This window comes from Sander lucioperca, chromosome 8 (assembly GCF_008315115.2).
Source record: "Sander lucioperca isolate FBNREF2018 chromosome 8, SLUC_FBN_1.2, whole genome shotgun sequence".
NCBI lineage: Eukaryota > Metazoa > Chordata > Actinopteri > Perciformes > Percidae > Sander > Sander lucioperca.
The window spans coordinates 7,456,804-7,474,409 of NC_050180.1; the positions used below are offsets into that span (position 1 = coordinate 7,456,804).

A 17,606-nucleotide genomic window follows, 5' to 3' on the forward strand; every position below is an offset into this window, starting at 1 on the left:
TGGTGAAGGTTTGAAATGTAAGGAGCTGTGCTAAATTCCCTCCATTAGTCTGGTTCAATTGCAATTATGCAACCAATTACCCCGCAAAGTTGCTGTTGTGATATGTTAACATGTTTAAATATATAACAACGGGGCGGCCTCTGGCTCACCCAGTAAGAGCGTTCGCCCCATGTAGGCTGAGTCCTGCAGCGGCGCAGGGTTCAAATCAGACCTGCTGCCCTTTGCTGCGTGTCATCCCCCATCTCTCTCCCCCTTTCTGGTCTATCCACTGTCAATAAAGGGAAAAGCCCCAAAAAATAATCTTTAAATATATAACAACAATATCTTATTGTAGTAATTGTATTATTCTATGGGATAATGGTAAAATATATCTAAATAACACAATTAAAAACCAGCAAATGTAAATTCAATCCAGTGGAATCAGTGAAAGTTTAAAAGAAATTTGTCTTACATTTAGATCAAGACAGTGTCAAATTCCAAAGAAATTACATGCAAATTCATCAGCTTATTCTCTTCCGCTCGTCCCTGCCTACATTGCCCCACCCCCCACCCCCCTTTTTATTGTTCAATTCAGTTAAAACCCCCTTTTTAGTGCTCTGTGGTTACACAGTAATCCAGGCCTAACTTTCTTGTTTAGACTGGTTTCTCATACTGCCTATGTGATCAGTTGACAGAGACCCTCAACATCTGCTAATGGGAGATTAGTGATAAAAGGAACATGAGGTTAGTGCAAGTGTCTCTCTAATAGTACCATGGTTTAAAATAAAGGCAGGCATTCTGTGCATGTAACCTCAGTTGCTGTAGAAAGAAACTCTGGTCATTTTTGCACAGCATGCAACCATCCCTATAAAAAGGTTATAGACACTTATGTTGAGATGCATAAATGTCTTGACACAAGCTTGACAACTTTATCCTCTAGCTCTCCGTCATGGTCTGGGGTCACTGATGATCCACCTGACCCCTGTCTGCAAGATTATGTTTGTTTGGTCTAGCAAAGGGGGAGGGTAAACACCAAATATATATAAAAAAAAAAAAAGTAAGATGGAAAATATTTACAACTTGCAAAATGAAAAGCCTAAAAAGTGGGCACATAAAGAATGAATGCAGCCTTCATCAACATGTCATGTATACAGCGAACAAAAACTGCAAAGATTAGTTAACTGTAACCTATTTCAAGAAAAAAACTCACTTATAGGTCACGTATTTATCACAAGGTTAAGCTATTTTGCACTTTCTGGCTTGATGAAAATTTCAATGAAAGAAAAGATTGTGTATAGTCATATGAAAAGCAGCTTCCTTTTGGCCAAATATGACTAAGGGACTTGTGATTGTCTGGTGTCTGACTTATTTACAAGAACAAGTGTTCCTTCAAGGAACAAAAAAGAAAAGTGTATTTGCCAAATAATGTATAAAGAACCCCAAGAATAGAAGATCTAAGTCTTTCTATCCTCAGTTCAGTGGCAAATTCTAAGAGGCTAGTTGCAGCATGATTACAGTGAATGTTTAGATTAGGTGACCCTCTAGGCAAGAAGAAGTTATCACTCTTAACCAAGCAATTGTTCATTCTAAAACTGTCAAAAATGGACAATTTAATTATAGCAGTTGCTTCAGAAAAAAAATGAAGAATGACAACTTTCTGTGGGAAACATTTCATTTGCAAGTTGAGTTTCAAGCAATGCTATGCAAGAGGTCCATCACTTTTAATATTTGAGGAAACATTAAAAGGTGGACTGCTGCTGTATTATCAGCTACAAGCCACCTTGTTAGACAAACTCAGTGATCAAAGTAATCTTTAGTCAGTGTGTAACCAAAATAAACAATGTTTATAGTAGAGACTTAGGTAATAAACCCAAGGATAATAAACTGTGTCTTGTGATAGGTAATGATTAGCCTTAAACATCAGCTCTACCCCTCTGATGGACTTGATTGCATTACTGTATAGCTTAGGATCACTGTAATTTAATGACAGCAGAGGTGCCTTTAGTGTTCTACACTTTACATCTCCTGTGGGGAGTCCCACCATCATGATTTGCTCTTTTATCTTGTCCTTGTACCTACACAAGATGCCAAATCCTAATGACTCACAGAATCCAGACAAAGAAAAAGTCGTCTGAGAGAGAATAAGACTCCAGTGGTTTGGTATTATTCCAAAGATGACAATGAATTAGCCTGAAGATGTTTTTGTAAGACCGTGAAAGATAAAAGATATTACAGTTTAAAAATGTTCATACACACTTTAAAAATGGGAAACTTGCCAAAAGACTTGGGTGGCCAAGCATATACACCATGACACCTTAGAACTAGCAAACAGTCTGCTTACTTAAGGAAAAAAACCTGACAAGAAAACGACAAAATTGCCCTTAATGAATGTAGTACTTTTGCGCTTTTGAAATGACAGTTTCGTCAGCACAGATAATCTGCAGATATCATAACATACCTTGAACTTTGTCAAAAGTCCCTCTTTTCAACATCCCTTTAATGTCTACTGCTGCCAGTATAGAGTACAGGCTGCAAGCATCATAAAGACAACACGGCCAGAGGATTTCCTGTTTTCAAGAGTGGCATTTGTAATTAGAACAGGTGATTACAGTAAGACTGGTTAAAAAGTTTGCACTGTGCTCTATGTCGAAGATAGAAAGGAGACTAAACAAAGGAACACATCCACTGTACTTGCTGATGATACATCTTTTTCTGGGGGAATGAAACATGTCACATAACCAGTCCTGTGACAAAAAATTTGTTAACAGATAGCAACATCTGGGCAATTATTGTCAATGAAATGGAATGTCATGACTATGTTCAAAAATGTATTTGTAAAAGTGACATTGATATTTGTAACCAATGTTGATATTATATGCACATGGCTAAAATAAGATCTCATATGATTAGTAAGAAAAACATCTTCCTTGACAACAGTATAATCTCATAATCTCAGCAGGGATCTAGTAATCTAAAGGGTCAGTTACCCAGATAAGAAAGTAATGTAATCCTTCAGTGCTTTTGGCACCACTGATGGAATTCCATTCACTTCCATTTATTTGGATGTTGGCAAAAATCTTAGCAGCCGATAAAACCAAGACTATCCCTATGGCTCAATACCAGGAGATGTTTTTAATGATTTTGGTGATGTGACCCAATACGTGCTTTGGTTTTGCCATGAATACTTTATATTTCTCGTTCTTTTCTGTTCGGCTATTTTGAACGACTGTGTAGATATTGCAAAGTGGTATTCCTTAGAAATGTCTGTAATGACTGCGACCTGTGAAATCCTGAGATGTTTGAGCAGGGGATGAACTGAAATTCCATGCCTCCCCAGTGTCTGTCCTCACATTGCACAGACAAAAGAGTGAAACTTAAGACCAGGAATGAGTCTGTGGGCTGAGACCATCAATGGGAGGATGAATGATCGGCTAATTACAACACCAACAAAAACCCGCTGAACATAATCCACAAGAGGCCAAAGGCGTCCAATTATCCGTCATTGCACAGCAGTAGTTTATGCCAAACTGTCATTCAGATATCGACTTTCATAAGCACGGTGCCAATTTCATCAGAGCTAAATATAGCTTTTGTGAATAATTTAAGAATACGAGGGCATATGTGTGCAACACAATCTCATACACAACTGGCACTGGAAAGAGAGAGAGTATATGTAAACCTACATAAACCATTCTCTGTGTTAACTACATTAAAAACTTCGATTAGAAACTTTCACGTAACTTCTTAAAACAACTAACACATGAATGTAATAGGGATGTTACAATGCACTGTCAATGTGTGTGTTTTGATTTCACTTGTTTGACTTCAGACGTCACTACATTTTCTTAGTTTAAGAGAAAGATGTATTAAAAAAAATGAAAAATATGAACAAAATGTAATATGTAACATCTGTTGTTTTGCACAGTTCATATAAATAAAGTCATGTTTTTCAGTCAGCAGCTCCTGTTAAAAAAAATTGTGAGAAAATTGTATTGTGAACTTAAAATCGTAAATCGTATTGAATCGTGAGTTAATTACATCCTTAGCAGTTACATTTTTGCACCTTCAACATTTGAAGGCTTTGCAGGCATTAAGGGTTCTACTGCAAGGCAACACTCAACAGCAAGACATTTTGACCTGAATAGTAACTGCTGTACAAACAGGGAGGCATGAAACCAGATGCACGTTACAATGCAGGTTGACAATACATAAAACGTGAAGCTCTATTCTCTGTAGCCCTTGGAGCAGCTAAAGGGCCTTTTGACAGCCCCCCCCCCCCCTCCCCTTGCACCTTCACTGATGTTATTTCAGCAAGTTGGTGTCGTTGACCTCCCGCTGTGAGTCATAGTGTGGTCACAGTCTCACTGGTTATACAAGCATTAAGCTCCGAGGCACTCAGAGCTGGGGTTTTAAATGACACACAAATTAGGATGTCCACAGACACTCATGAACGAGTCCACATATGGTTGAAATACGTGCGCACGCACACACACGGGCTGCAGTCGCACAGCATGTCACAGCTGAGCAACAGTGTAAACAGAAACAAACTATAGTGAACATATGGCTGAAACACGCGCGCGCACACACACACACACACAGCTCAACAGCAGTGTAAACATAACTCAATTCGACCACAGAAATAAAAACACGAGGGAATGCCAGAAATACCATCATCTGATTATCTTCAACACTGCGCATGCTGAATTTTCCAGTTAGCAAAAATAGAACCTCTCTCATCTGATCTAGTATCCCTGAGCAACAGGTTGCAATAGAGCGGTGAATCACTGTACAGTGAAGGGACTATTCAACGGCTTTCGAGCTAAATTTAAAGCCTGCTGTGAATCTTGAAAACCAAGTGCATTCTCCCCTTTTATCCCCTCTTTTGAAAGCACAATTAGCAATTTGTGGTCATGTACCCTAGCTGTTCCAGTCTCATGGGAATTAGTGTAATATACGGTGTGTCCCACAATGAAAACTTGACTTTCTATTGAGTAAAGGTTAGACTTGCTAGATGGCAAGCAGGGTGGCACCAGATAGTCACTGATCCTGTGCTGAGACTGGAGGATAAACTGCTTTTGTGTGAGACTCAGAAAACAAAGTTACATATCAGCAGTATACATGTAAGTCATCAGGTTAAACTTAATTCAGCTCAACAGTAGCATACTGAGCTGTGAAACATATATAGTGCTTCTATACTGCCACTCTACACAGGACAAATGCCATGCCTGAATGAAACGCCTAATTAAAATGACATCTTCTCTCACATCTCTTAGATCTCCAAGCAGTGAATGTGTGTCACTGACTGTGTGAGACAGCCAGATAATGAGAGGTGGGGGTTGGCTAACTGGGGGTCAGAAGGTCATAGCTATCAGATTAGGAGGGAAAGGGGTCCCGTTTCCCACAAATAGAGACTTGTCACAGTCCTGGAGTGGCATGCAGGAGCAGGTTGTGAGTCAGTTGCTTTGCCTGCAATGTAAATGCCTCCTTCATAACATGATAACTATTCTATAATATGTATAACTAGTCTACAGAAGAGCTACAGACTAGCTAAAAACTTTAGAAGAGTGCATTCAAACTACAACACTAGGGCAAACTACACAAAGGCCTGTATTGGTGTGGACATTAAAGAAGAAATATGAATGAAAGTAGTCCGGTGTAAAGCCTTAACAATAAGTAATCTGTAATCATCTTTTTGAATTCAAAGTTCACAGTGTATAAGTACTACAGAAAGGGGTGTTCCTAAAATGTACTGTCCGTCTGCCCCATTGTTCAACACACCACTGGTGGATTTTTTTTATGGGATTAAAAATCAATGGAAAAATTGTGGATAAAGGTAAGGCTGTATACAGCTGCATTTTAACCTGCTACTCAAGTAACGCAGCAGAGGAACCATCAATCAATGTTTGAATGTTATTCTAGTTTAGACTATGTGGGTTGTGTTCCAGTTAATATGAATGAATTACTAGTCACTTCGAATTCATTTAAATTTGATTTTTTTTTATAAAAGTAAAAGTCCTCCTACCCTAATGAATGAGAAAACCTACAGTGTTTGTCACAATGCCAAAGGCATCCCGAAAGGGCCATTAGTCCTCCGTTTTTTTAATGTTTGGAGATCTATGTCAATTGTAACAAGTACTGATCAAGGCCTGAATCAAAGTGTAACTAAGTGGTGTTCCCGTTCAAAAGGAAATTAATCAATGGTTTGTCATTCATCATCACTCTCAGTGCCAACAGTGATATAACTTGTTTCACAAAAGTCTCGATTAGTAACTCTAACCTAAACTAAAATGAAAGGGAGTTTGAAAACTAAGCAAATGGCAAATTAAGCACTGAGTTCTGAATACAGTCCAATCAAATCCCGGCAGATCCTGAATATACAGTAAGTGCAATGTTTTGTTGAATAGCAGTAAAAACTACTGACTGCTTTAGAGACTGATAGTTAAGTCAAGTCAAGTTTATTTATGCAGCCCAATTTCACAATTCACAAATTTGCCCTCGGGGTTTAACAATCTGTACAGCATACAATACCCTCTGTTCTTTTGGATCCCCGCTTCGGCATAGGAAAAACTCCCCCCCAAAAAACCTAGACTAGGTTGCATCTTTCAAGCGTCTCCACTGAACAATCCAGTATCTTGTAGAAAGAGACAGCCAGGCAGACAGAGTCCTGCAGGGTTCCTCACAGTCCTGCTCAGGCAAGCAGAAACAGCTTGGCTGTCACTCTGAATAAGACACATTCCACAACAACAGGAGAATATGTAGCCTGTGGGGCCTAAACAACAGTTACAGTATAGGAAAGAGGTACTGTATAGGTGACAGATGTTTGACTACCTTTAATGCAATTTAGAAATGTAATTTTCTCAGTAAACATCACCTATGTAGCAGGGCAGATCAAAGCCAGATGGCTGTCTTTCACATACATTGTACCCTGAACTATAAATTCCACTTAGTTTGAAACACCGTGAAATTCCCTGGTGACCAATGAGTGATTAGTTCCTTTGTTGATTCTTAATCAGACATTAAACATGAACGTTTTGGAAACTGCTAACCATGCAGCAGCAAACCAGAGAAATACTTTACATCAATTTATGTAAATAAACTAAAAACTCACAGTCGCATAGCTACTAAGATGGACACGTTTCTTTCAAATTGTATTAAGGCATTTAACAGGAAATTCCAGTTTCACTCTCTTAGCTTTATCATCAAAAGGCAATGTGGCTTTCTGAATAATATTACACTGATTAAAGGAATTATCTTATTAGGTTTTAACTTATAAAAAGAGATGTGATGCAGAAAAGTACCTAGAGATTGAAAGCCAACCGCCTTGCCTTAGAAAAAAAAAAAAATAAATAACCTTTCTTGTACCTGTAATGACTGAACTAATTGTCAGAGCATCCGGAAATGTCTAAACTGTAATTGGCCCACGATGCCTTCGGCGCGGGGGTGATGCGTTACCTCAACTAATGACAGACACAGCGTTGATTCTTCAGAGGAGACGAGCTGAAACTGCAGAGGACATTACTCTAACAGATGTTTACATGTAAATGTGTGTTGGCTCAGAAAGACTATTATTGTACACTTTGACATTTAAAAGTTGTGTGGCTGGTTTATAGAGGTTTTTCGAGAGTTTGCCCACAATCAGTTTGTCATTGCTGTCTTTCAACGGTGTTAGGAGGTGTTTCCTAGTAATGTTGGAAAGGAAGAATATCCCCACTGTTCTGCAGAGCCCTTGGGATACTAAATCTTTACCACAGACTTACACATACTAAACAGAGGACTACAGCTGCATGACAAGCAATACGCAGCAGGCTAGGAAAATCTGATGGTGCTGGGATGTATCCAGGAGCCTGGAGTATCACTTCACATCCCAGAGTAGTAAGGTGCAGTGGGGAAATAGCTCCCTCTACTGTCCACAATGTGAGCCACAACTGAATGCAGTCAAATGCACAATAGGGTGACGTACTGTACTGTGTTAATCACAGAGCCTTGCCTCAGTTGACCATTATAAAGTGATTTATCGTAAATAGAGCTGCAAAGATTAATCTATTAGTTGTCAACTATTTTGATAAGGGACTAATCGGTCCGAGTCATTTTTTAATAAAAAATTTCCCTGATTTCAGCTTTTTAAATGTGAATATTCTCTGGTTTCTTCACTTTTCTATGACAGTAAACTGAATGTCGTTGAGTTTTGGACAAAACAAGACATTTGAAGATGTTATCTTGGGCTTTATAAAGCACTGATTGACATTTTTCACCATTTTCTGACATTTTATAGACCAAACAACTAACCGATTAATCAAGAAAAGAATCGACAGATTAATAGAGAATCGGTAGTTGCAGCACTAATCTTAAACTACATTTCAAAAGCAACCACAATAGAATGAAAGCTGTTCTTTGTTTTGTTTTTTATCCCACGGAGCGGCCCAATGCAAACGGTTTACTCCAAGTATAGATGGCTATATTGTCTCCTGAAGAATAAGAGGTTAATAATATAACACCTTCACAATGATCAGTAAAATCCACTGCTCTTTGACATGCTGTCCTACATCCTCGCTGCTGCACAAAAGGCAAACCTTACAGGACAGGTGGTGCTCCCCTAACAAAAGCACACCTGTGGAAAATCAAACACAATATCTATAAGGCCTGTCAACAGCAGCAGCACATTATGGCAGATAAGGCACGTGCTTTAAAATGCTGAGGAAAAAAACATAATCTCTAAAACGTGCATTCGATGCTTGTGCACGGTTGTTTGTAGTTGGAAGGTAAAAGGGTATGGCTGTATTACACAATGTTTAATAAGATAATCTAATTACAAGGGGATTATTTTCATCAGCTACACCAATGTGGTAGCCGAGCCTCCGGCAAAACTCTCAACACCTGCAATGTTGATGTCACAGCACAAAGAAAAACCACAGACATGTGTTCACAGTTATCATGTTTCCTGAACGATGGGACTCGACGATTACGTCCTTAAAGACTTTGACATTTGATAGCGCATGAGAAGACATATGGATAGATTATAGAATTATCACCGCTGCCAAAGTAAACCTCTTTTTCACTCAAGCAAATAACCCAAAACAGATTTTCATCTTTGTGCCAAAAATACACAGAATATCTACATTGGTGCACACCAATTATGCAGGTTCACTTGTGCTGTTCACTGTTTTCATCAGCAGAGGGAGACTAACTCACCCTGAGGTGTATAATGGTTCAACTGGATACTGACCTCATAACTGTCCAAAGCACTTAGGTCACAGGACTGTCTTATCACTCTCTCACACACACACACACACACACACACACACACACACACACACACACACCAAATATGAGACAGGTGGGGCAGAAACACTGTATTACAAAGTCTATCCAGACCATCAAGAAAAACAGCCTAAATATTTCGTTATGCTGACCTGCAGCAAAATGCCATGTTGCACACAGACGTTTGGATGACTAAGTTCTTCCTCTTTTTAACAGCACCAGCCTCTATAATCACTAGTACTTTATAATGTACTGTATTTCTTTTAGGGCTGCAACTAACAATTATTTTCATAGTCGATTAATCTGTCGATTATTTTCTCGATTAATCGATTAGTTGTTTGATCTATAAAAATGTCAAAACATGGTGAAAAATGTGGATCAGTGTTTCCCAAAGCCTAAGAGGACATCCTCAAATGTCTTGTTTTGTCCAAAACTCAAAGATTTTCAGTTTACTGTCACAAAGGAGAGAAGAAACTAGAAGATATTCACATTTAACAAGCTGGAATCAGAGAAATGTTATTTTTTTTAATAAAAAAAATGACTAAAATGATGAATCGATTATCAAAATAGTTGGCGATTAATTTAATAGTTGACAACTAATTGATTAATCGATTCATCGTTGCACCTCTAATTTCTTTAAGTAATAGTTTTTGTTATTTAATAAAGCACATTTAACCTAATAATGCCCATTTCCTTTTTTGAAATAATAAATATAAATAGAATAGTTATGTACGTACTCTGACTCCAAATTTCCACTTAAAGCCAAGTTATTTATTACAGTATGTATTTACAACCTTATAATGGAAACAACAAAATTGCCTTCTAAATCAAAACACCTTACTTCAAAAGCTGACTGAATTAAAATAGGAAAACAATGTCAAATATAAATATGACATCAACAGTTTAATTAACTGTTCTATTAAAAAGTGTCATTTCTTACAAACCTGAAAAAAGAAAGATTTTAACTGCCCAAATAGTCACATCCACTATGCTGTAAGATATGTGTATGTAGAACATGTGGAACTGTTTTATTTTTATTTTTTCTTATTGTAATTAGTTTCAAAAGCCTGAATGAAAATCAGTAAGTTTCTTGCTGGCCTGAGTAAGGACAAATGGAAGGTTGATTGTTTAGAACAGTGAAAGTAATTTTCCAATACCTATTTTGACCCTTCCACAGTAAAGAGCACAATATAATTCTGAGAAAACAAGAATCTATCATTAATAAACAAAGAGTCCAGCTTAACAAAGACTTCCTATCAACCACTGCACACCATCTAAAGCTTATTTGTACTTCTTCTTAACAAACCGTGAATCTATACATTTGTTTTTTATTTTGTTCCTTTCTTTATCAAGTTCTTTTTTCAAAGAATGGCCCGGTGGGACTTTGGGTGAACTTGAAGTGAAGGGTCATCCCACTCAAACTAATCATTTACCTGCTCTCTAGACCTGAAAAGAATGGAGAGGGACTCTCCCACAACTGGAATCCAGACACTGGGCTTGTTTTATTAAAGGGTCACAGGGTTGGAAATGTCACATTCAGGTTAGCTACATATTTACTAGAGAATACCGGATGACCCGTATGAAAAATTAAGATAACGCCATTCTAACATGAATTTTTGGGGCAATAGAAAATGCAGACATATGGTATTGTTAGTGATAGCCATCATTTCAGCACATTTCAACCAATTCTTTCTTCTCTTTGTGGTAGAGAGCAGTGATATTTGCAGGCACATGTGGCTGCAGGTCAGAGAATTAGGCCTTTTTGCTGGAGGGTTACATGTTTCACTCTCAAGAACAGCTGGGAAAATCTATATTGGGGGAATATATGACTGACATCTCTTATGATTAACTGGCATGAAGAACTCCTAAAGCATAGTACTTAACCTCCAATTGGAGCTGCTCACTGGCTAATGATAAATCACTGTAAGGGTTGTGTGTAAGTAGTTCAACCATTTGACTCTAGTTGAGTTTAGTTTTTATGGTTTTAACTTTTATGTATTCACATATTGCTGCTGGGCTGTTGTGTCTGGACCAGGTCTCTCTAGGGCAGCGATTCCCAAAGTGTGGTGCCTCTAGGGGGTGCGCGAGAGGACAAATTTAATGGTGTAATAACTACACCAATATTTTTTAGTGGGATTTTTCATGAAATAAAAACTTACATTTTAATGAATGAATAAATGTACCCAAAATGCACTTCAGTTCCTGTCAGTCAGCCTGTCTTTACGTAACGTACGTGTAGTGTAACATTACTAGCTTTAACGTTACCTATGTAGGCCAACTAGCTAGCCTACTAGCTAAAATAGTTTCTTTACGCAAATGTGCACAACTGGCTAAAATCAGGGAAACTGTCAGGTGGGACATCTAAAGTTATAAGTCATGAAAGAGGAGCGAAAAAGAGAGAGACTGAGGAATCGGAGGCGAGAAAAACGGAGATGTGTTGGGCCGGAAGGACCGGGACCGGAGAGCACAGGCAAATCAAGAGGACATATGCTTATCATCCAGGCAATTAGGGAAAAGACGCAACGAGAGTGGGCATCAGACTGGAAGAAAACAATGGAAATATGATGAAACTTATTTGGGTCTGGGCTTCACTTGGACTGGCGATGCAGATTGCCCAAAGCCACAGTGTGTGGTATACAGTGAGATTCTGGCTAACATCTGTATGAAGCCCTCTTATCTACGTCACCACCTGAACACAAAGAATGCCAATGTAAGTCAAAAACCCCTTACTTTAGTGAGAATAGTTGGAAAAATGGTTTTAATTAGTATGCATTTCATTGAAAAGTTGAATACCACCACTAATGTAAAAAAGATGTGGAATATGTAAAGGTTTTTTGAGAAGCTAATGCTAAACTACTATTTACTAGCTGAAAGTATGAGAATGTCTAAAAAATAATAGTATGTAAAAAAAAAAAGTCATAGCATAGTATGACAAAAAAATTGATGTCATAGTATAGTATAAGTATGTCAGAAAAAACAGATATGGTATAGTATGTCAAAAATAGTGATAGTATAGTATGTCGGGAAAAGTGAAAGTCATAGTATAGTATATCAACAAAAGTCATAGTATAGTAAATCGACAAAAGTCATAAAAAAATGCATAGTACGATTGAAAACTCAGTATAGTATGGTGAAAAAAGTGATAAAAAGTCATAGTATAGTATGTTGAAAAAGTCATAGTATAGTATGTGCGGAAAAGTGATGGTCATAATATAATATGTCGAAAGAAATCATAAAACGTCTAAGCCACCATGCCACCATGTAGGCATGTTGAAAACAGTCATACCATAATATGTCAAAAAAAGACATAGTATAGTATGTTGAAAAAGGTGATAAAAGTCATAGTATAGTATGACAAAAAAAGTCAGTGTAGTATGTTGAAAAAAGTGATAAAGTCATAGTATTGTATATCGAGAAAAGTCATAGTATAGTATGTCGAAAAAAGTGATAAAAAGTCATAGGATAGTATGTTGAAAGAAGTCATCATATAGTATGTCAAATAAGTCATTTTTGGTAGTGTCATTGAGCAAGCCAGCACTAAGCGACCTAAGGGAACGGTTTGGAACATACTAAGATAAGCAATCAGAGAGGTATGAAGGTGCTAAACCATTTAGGGCCTTAAAAACAAGTCAAAGAATTTAAAAATCAATCATCAACATTACCGGTAGCCAGTGTAATGATGCTAGTACTGATAGTAAATGCCACTATGCTCAGGCTGATCAAATACAGCCTGTTAACATTTTCGTTTCAGAGCCCCACCTAACTAACAGTCTGTTGAAGATAGAAAGTGGGGCATAGTTAATCTCTCATTTTTCCATTGGTAACCACCAGTTGATGGGAGTCTGGAGGTGGAGAGGTTAGTAGAGGAATTGCCCATAGCAGCTGTTTCCCTGACAGTACAGTGCACGGCAAGTCTGAACTTTTCCTTCTTCAGACATCCGACATACATGAAAGAGGCCAAGGGGTCCAATTTGGGGCCAAATGCAGAGCCATATTTTGTCACCTCATAAAAACTGTCAGATTCCAACCGAAGCCATGTTTAAGAAAGTCAACTAAACAAAACTGCAAAAACTGAACAGTAGATGCGTTGCTGCCACTACTTTTAATCCCCTGGCAGAGGATCAGAAGGTAAATAATATCAGGTTTTGCAATACTAGCTCTTCACCAATCTTTGGCTGCTACCTGATCAGCTACGCTGTTGTGTTTGGGGCCAGCTGGTGATGACAACGCTGTCATTCTCACTTCCCACAAAGATGAGACAACGTGAAGATCGGAAGTCCGGCATTAGGAGTGTTGACTTTGGGGATTAGCATCCATAACCGGATGGGTAGAAAAAGAACAAATTATCCAGATACTTCTTTGAGGCATGTATAAGTGATTGCAGGGAAATGGTAAACAGAGCTGACATCCTTTAAATAATCCTCTGACCTTTTTGTTTCTCTCAAAAAGGCTGTGTCTGTTGCTCAGACATGTCATTTCTAATATATACAGTACACTGTATTTGTCTCCTGAGGATTCGTTAGTGCACATATTTATTTTTGTGTGGGTTGTTTGTATTATTAGCATTTCCCAGATGAAACAGTCACAATGAATATGGGTTATGAGAATATCTGTGTTTAGTGTAATCTCAGGGAAATGGAGCATGGGGAGAAGCTCTTGATCCTGAAGCAACAACACCGAAAAAAAGTTAACTAAACTCAACAATCAGCTGATGCAGCCTTCGATGAAGAGTAATGCTTATTTAGGTAATGTAGAAAAAGCTTAGATTCTCTAAATATGTATTTAACTGTAGCAACATTAATTAAAAGAATAGTACCTTAAATACCTTCCATCTTTGCCTTAGTTGGTGCCTGTAATCAGCAATGTGGCTGGAAATTAGATCACAGATTGCCAAATTCTTCAAAAAGGTAAATAAAGCAAGATGTATGACTGAAAGCACCTTTCATGTTAAAAGAATAAACCCTTGTGTGAATAGGAGAAAGACTGGGTGTTTGTTTAGGCTCGCTTTGTTCCATTATCATAACCAAAAAAAATCTCAGTATGGTTGCCAGGTTCTCTTTTATGTGGGATTTGACTTCATGTTGTAATGACTCCTCTAGAAACGGGTAATTGCGCTGTTTACCCACATCATTTGAGAATTTCCTGTCTCACACATTGAAAGTCTTTGGCTGGTTTTTAATGGTGAACTCTTTAATGTTTCTCACTAATGCAATTAAAGGCATGGCAGACAGGCTGGCAAACTTGGCTTTGGTACAAACCAACCATCGTCACTTTGCCAGAACTGGATTGAGACTGTGATGCGCTGAGACATGAATTCACAGAGTGAGTGTTTGCGTTTTCATTCCTTCATTCTTGTTAAGGTCTTACTACTGCCACTGTCCATAGGGTATCTATAAAGCGCATATTAAAGTTAACATTCAATTCATGTGTCACGGATATACTACAGAATGAGAGAATGAGTAAAACTTTGGTTCTGCTGTTAGAGAGCATGAGTCAGGATAAGGAGAGGTAAATTGGAAATGTCTCCTACTTGCTAACAGATGGAGGGAAAATCCACACGCCTATTACCAGACAGTCAATAACACCGGGGACTGGCCCTTCATGCAAGAAGGATTTGCAAACATTTGTGCTTTTACAAACATTTATGCCATGTTCACAAAGATGCTTTCCTTAGACAACACATTATCTGTTCAATCTGTTTAGCTTTAAAGCTCCATTGTGTAATTTTTTTGAGTTGATTCTTAGCAAAAACCCCTTTGTTCTTTCACAAATACACGTGCTCATTCATGTGTAATTACTTCCACCAACTAATCAAAGTATTCTCGTTAGGGGTGGAACGGTACACAGAAGTCACGGTGCGGTTCATACCTCGGTTCAGACATCACGGTCCGGTACAATGGAGGGAAAAGCAAAACAAAAATGCAGAAGGCAATTTTTTTAGGATATTAAAAATTTTTTAGGGATAGCCTACAGTTACGTCCGTGTTTGGTTGTATATGGAAGGGACTAGTTTACTTCGTGTGGACTCACTGGACCGACTGACTCGACATGTAGGCGGAGCTCGGGAGCTTCAGAGCTAAGGGCAGGGCTACAGATTAGGTGTCCCTAAAGAACCGCGTGTCTAACAGTAGTTCCGCATTACATTAATTAATTTGCACGCAAGTTTTATTTATTTTTATACCGTGTATTCTCCGTGTAAATTCATGTACCAAACTGAGACGACCGTACAGTTTCGGTTCAATACGAATACATGTACCGTTCCACCCCTAATTCTCGTACGCGTAGAATCTGCCATTCAGAATCATTCAGAATACATAGGAGCGAGTCACTCGAATGGCGGCCGCCATGTTGCGCCTCCATCTTTAAAATACGTTAAGCCAAAGAGGGATATACCTCCATCTTTCGCGCTTTTACACTTAGTGGCACCGTGACGAATGCCAGGGAGGGGGAGAAGATTACTCGCGACTGCCGGCAGATTTGAAAGCCTGTTGAAGATGGAGGATCACTATTCTCTAGGACATGTAACGGAGTCGCCAAGGAAGTTAAAAAGAGAATTAAAACGACAACGCGACAGGCAAAGCAACAAGACCAAAGTCAATATTGGAGTGGCTTTTCCAAGATGGAAAGAGCTCATAAGGAGCAAGGATTTTAAAAGAGACACCGAAGTTGCCTGCTTTCTTCTCAAAAGGTAATTCTACCTATTTGTGTAAATTCAAAGTTTTATAGTTGCTTGGCTAATTATAGCATGGTTGTGCATAACGCTAGAACGACGTCTAGGATACTTTTCCTCGTGTCAATGATGAAAAAGGATTGTCTACCTTGTAACATAAACATAATCATATGTGTCGTGATTTCCCTGGCAGACAACTCGCGTCATGCAGATGTAACACAGACTAGCTACAGCTAGAACAGCTGCGTGTAAACGATGGAGATACTAAGAGCTAATTTCAGTTTCATTGACATAGTCAATATACTGCTCATAGAAATATATTAAAAACACAAACCTCCGTTGCTTCTCTCCTACGCTGTAAACATTGCCTTACACTATTAATCTCGTACAATATACAGAATAACGATAGCACTGATACTTTACTAACATTAGCTTGCAAATGTTTGGGAACCTGATAGCTGACGTTAGCAATGAAATGGTACCAAAATAACGTAAAACTATTATTACACTGGAAGGAACACTCACGGACGAAGTCATACTTCTTGGAATAATACGGCCACCGTAGGAGTTAAAACGCGCTCGGAATGGGAGGGGTTAGAAAGTAATATTCAGTTGGTTGTCATATACAATTTCACCGCTAGATGGGAGAAATTCTTACACAATTGAGCTTTAAGGATATAGAATATTTGGAGACATGATAAACAATGATTTTATCCTGGAAGAGGCTTCCAATCCCCAAATCTAATAAAATCTGTAGATGCACAGTTGTTGTGCTGAGTGGGAACCACCCAAAAGGTAATTCTAGCAAACAGAGATTAAGATTAAAAGCACCGAAGAGTATGTCTGGTTTTAACACTTAGGTACAGTACGTGTGTGCGTTAAGGTGTGCCCGTGTGTCTGTGCACGTCCAGTTGATGCTAGAGGTGCCGGAATTAAGCCTTGGCATTTACAAATCATTGGGTAATTCCAGCATGGTCAACCAGGCCATTTCCTCAGCATCTTAATCCCGAAATGAGTGAAGCATGCGTTTAAACATCAAAAGGTCCTGGGACTGTGGCCGTTAGGGGAGCATTTTTCTGAGGCCATGCCAATGAGGCTTTAGTCAGCCGACCAAGCATTTAGGGCCCTCAATTGGTCTATTAGCACAAAAAAAGTTTAGTGGACAAGTGCAAGGCAGCATCATCGCCATATCACACTGAAATCATTAACTTACAATACTCCCAAACAAGTGACAAAGAACAGGGGAAAACAGGTGTAACCCATATTACTGTGTTATATTACAACAAAAACACAATATTCTAATACAATTGTAAATGGATATTATATTGTAACTATAATTAGGCATATATTTTCATTGTCAGTCCACAAAATGGCCAGGTAAAACAATAAATAAATTAACAAATGATGGAAAAAAAAAAAACATTTAGCCTGCCTTATATACCTAGACGGTGAATATGTATCAAACGATTGTAGAATTATGTATAAAATTATCTCAAACTAGGGTTCCATCATTATCAGAAGATATTCATTTGAAATGACGCCACTTATCAGAGAAAACACAGGCCATAAAATAAAGTCAGATTTATGAATGTGTGCGAACCACACACACAAAGCACACTCACACCTCCTAATGACCTTTGCAGGGTCGTGTGTAATGATTAAGATGGCAGTTTGAGTCATATTTCAGCCCAGAAAAATGT

The 17,606-nt window shown here is 38.3% G+C and overlaps 1 protein-coding gene across 1 annotated transcript in view; it reads right to left on the reverse strand.

Moving 5' to 3' along the window:
- The window catches only part of col18a1a (collagen type XVIII alpha 1 chain a), a 106,510-nt gene that overhangs the window by 60,092 nt on the left and 28,812 nt on the right, over positions 1 to 17,606 (reverse strand). The gene's annotated exons all lie outside the window — the stretch shown is intronic.